This window comes from Phoenix dactylifera, chromosome 2 (genome assembly GCF_051530095.1).
Source record: "Phoenix dactylifera cultivar Ajwa chromosome 2, Ajwa_hap1_PhDact_Kaust_v1.1, whole genome shotgun sequence".
Classification (NCBI taxonomy): domain Eukaryota; kingdom Viridiplantae; phylum Streptophyta; class Magnoliopsida; order Arecales; family Arecaceae; genus Phoenix; species Phoenix dactylifera.
The window spans coordinates 49,942,369-49,946,139 of NC_143191.1; the positions used below are offsets into that span (position 1 = coordinate 49,942,369).

At 40.5% G+C, this 3,771-nt stretch overlaps 1 pseudogene; it reads right to left on the reverse strand.

Annotated features, from left to right (window-relative positions):
• Positions 1-1,071: 1,071 nt before the first annotated feature.
• On the reverse strand, positions 1,072-1,927 carry LOC120109108 (protein DMP3 pseudogene; annotated as a pseudogene).
• Between the last annotated feature and the right edge of the window lie 1,844 nt (positions 1,928-3,771).

A 3,771-nucleotide genomic window follows, 5' to 3' on the forward strand; every position in this document is an offset into this window, starting at 1 on the left:
TTTCGGCAGTTGGCATGATCAATTCTCCAGGGGTTAGGTCGAACTCGGGTTAGAGTATGGTTCAATTCTCCAGTTGGCATCACCCTCTCTCGAGTTTGGTGACCCTATAGCAATGACAATGATATAGAGTTTTGTCATCCATCATAGAATAGGTATAAGTTTATAAGGAAGGATTAGATTAATAGTACTGCTGGCCGCATCATTTTTTTTGCCGCACATCCTTCGGAAGGTTTTTCCTTTTCTTTTCTTTCTTTCTTTTTTTATTTTTTTATTTTTTTATTTTTGGAAGAACTACGAGTTCTGGAGGGTAACTCGGCGATGGTTATTGGGTGGATCATGCAGACTTCGAGAGGAGTTGGCGACAACCACCCGCTCTTGAGAGATATTTGAGTCATGGTTCATGACGGATTGGTGCTTATGTTTAGAGAAGCCAACGGGGCGGTGGATTGGGTTACATCTTTTGTTACCAACCATTCAGAGACCACCTATAGGAGGGAGAGATGGAGTTGCCTAGGGCTCTTCGTGATGTTCGGCTTTTTGATTTTATTCGAAGAGAGCAACACATAATGAACCAAAAAAGGACTGTAGTTAGTACCCTCCACGCGCTAAAGAAGGATTCACCATCCTTCGCGCCCATCCACCGTAAGATCATCTTTGGACTCATCTTTCGAGGCTGTAGCCTCGGCCCTCCTTTTTCATACCAGCCAAGTTCCAGCCTTTTGGGGGTTTATTGGAAACTTGAGTCCAAAATTCAGGCTCCAATAGAAGGAAACAAACAGTTGAAAATGCTTATTTTTTGAATTAACTTGAGATCAAGCCTGGCGTCCCTTTTTTTTTATTTTTTTGTGATGTACGTCAAACCAGGCTTGCTAAGTAAGAAAAAAATTCACATCATATGCTACTATTCAAGAAGTTATTGGATATATGACCATTAAAGCACATGCACTTGTTGAAAATTCAGGCTCCAAACAAATAGTTGAAAATGCTTATTTTTGAATTAACTTGAGATCAAGCCTGTCTTCTTTTTTTTTGTGACGCATGGCTAACCAATCTTGCTAAGCAAGAAAAAAATTCACATCAAGAAGTTATTGGATAATATACCCATTTAAAGCACATATACTTGTTGATACAGTCCTCCCAAAAGAATACATATAGGCTAATCTTATTGTTAATCCTTTACGTTTCACAACATCTACTAGAAAATGAATCCGAACATATAATAACCAAAACAGCTAGCTTACTGTGAATGAGGCGGCGTATCCGAATATCCAATCCCCTTCCGAGTGGTTGGAAAGATCAAAAACACCATGATCGACAAGAACCCGGCCCCAAGCGGCAACTTCTGGAGGATCTGCTTCGAGTATGGCCCAGAATCCGGAAAGAAGCAGTTCTGTATATTGGTATCACTAAAGGTTAGAGCCAAGAACAGCAGGACCGAGAAGAAGGCATGGACGTAGTCCAACCACCGTATCCGAAACCTCAACAAGTCCTCCAACACCTTGCTTCGATCCCCATCAGAGGGCTGGTAATTGAAAACAATGAAGCTTTTGCACGTGGCCATGCCATAGTACAACTTTCCGTTGGTCCCTTTGAAACTATCGGTGAAGGAGAAGAAGATACAAGAGATGGTGCAAATGAGAAGTAACGACAAGGTGATGTACTTGTTGGAAGCGTAGCAGATGCATTGGTTGGCAATGGAAGGGGAGAGAGCTTGGAAGGCGAGAACGGAGCCGGTCGGAAGGAGCTGCGCGAGGTTCGCCGCAGTCGACAGGGTCTTGTCGATCACCAATCGCCTCTGGCTCGTCAAGCTTTGGCTGGGAGTAGTGCCCCTTAATGGGGTCGACCTATCCAATTCTCTCGGTTCTGAATCCTGGCTATTTGCAATTGTGATCGCAGATGATATCTCTGTCATTGAGGATAAGAAAGGAGAGAGAGAGAGAGAGGTTGTGGTTTTCTTGAGAAGTATATTATTCAACAGAAGCTTGGTAGTGGCTTTCTTTAGCCTTCTTCTCGTGTTTAGAAGGCTAGAGACTTTTGTGATTTTATGTGGTGCCTATAGGAGTAGTGGGATTTATACAAACGAAATGTCATCATTGTTAGCAATATATCGCCCAAATAAGTAAATAAATCTATTAATTGTAATTAATAGAAAATCTTAAAAGAAATAATATATATATATATATTATTCGGCATCAAAATTATAGTACAAAAAGAATCTATTCTAGCACAAAATAAATCTATTCATTTAATATATTTAAATCATAAAATCGCAAATCCTACAGATCTGCTAATATTAAATTTAAACAAGAGTAAGAGAAAATAGGCTAATTGAAGGCAGGTCGAAACGCGTAGACGCGGTCCCAAAAAAGCTTTTGCCCCCACGTACAGGTCTCCCAGTAATACCCCTCCAAAATTATAACTTTATTAGACTCAAAAATAAGACGATAGCCTTTCTGGACGAGCAAGAAACCATTAATTAGGTTTCTTCTAACGACCGATACATATTGGATGCCGTGCAGGGATAGGATCTTTCTAGAAGTAAGCTTTAAGTCTACTCGTCCCACTCCTAGCACACGTGCCTCCGAGCTGTTTGCCATAATCACAGCTCCTCCACTTGAGACCTGGTAAGAAGAAAATCAGGAGCGATCCGAATAAATATGAATACGAACTCCGGTATCAATCCACCAATCAAGTGCTTGTAAAGTTATGTTAACTTCAGAAGTGAAGGAAACAGACCTGAAAGCTACCTCAGAAGAGCCAGTGTCGGAAGTCACCATATTGACTTAAGCACTGATTGTGTGTAGACCCTTCTTCTTGGTTGAAGAGGTGCAGTCTTCTTATAGAAGCACTGAGGAGGCAAATGGTTAATTCGACCACACACATAACAGAAATGAAGACCACCTTCCTCTTTCTTCTTCTTCTACTCCCGGGATTTGATAGGTTTTTCATTGTGGTGGTTAGGATTTCTAGGGCTGTAGGGTTTCTTTTTGTAATGTTTATGTTTAAAGGATCGGTTCTGATTTTTTCTAGGTGGGGCCACTACATTGTAAGCATTATTTTTGCGTCCAGTAGAGGTTTTACTCTTGAGCCTATGTTGCTCTTCAATTCTAATGGAGTTCAAAACTTGGATTAGGGTGAGATCTCCTTGGGTATGGCCTAGAGTTTTAGCAAAATCAAACCAAAAATTGGGTAGTTTGTCTATCAGGCAGGCTACCTAAAATTGGGTAGCATCATCAAGACTATATTTGCTTTCTAGTATGTCTCAGAGTTCTTTGGCACTCTTAGCCATATTATAAATATCATACAGCCTCTCAAAAAGGGTACCTAGGATTCTATGGATGCAATGATAGTCTATCTTATCAGGAGTTCTAGAGGGTGTCCTGGTGGAAGCAGAAGGTTCAGTGTGAGAGAAGGATGAACTCCGGTTTGGTTTTGAATTTTGGCCAGTACCAGGTCGTAAAGTAGTTGATTTGGACCCGTTATCAACTTTAGAAGTGTTCTCAGCTATGGCTAAGATCAACCCTAATGTGGTGAGCCAGAACTGCATTTGGTTCTACCACCTCCTAAAGTTGTGGCCATCAAATTTTTTAGATTTAGCACTAAGGTGGTCACTAGTGTTAGAGGCTATAGCATCAGGGTTATAGAATAAAGACAGAAACCTGAATCAAGGCAAAATATTTTTGTCAAAATATTGCACCAATTTTTATATTGAACTTTGGATGTCTAGTTGATATATCTAAAATATAATAGCCAGATCAGCTCCAGATCGAT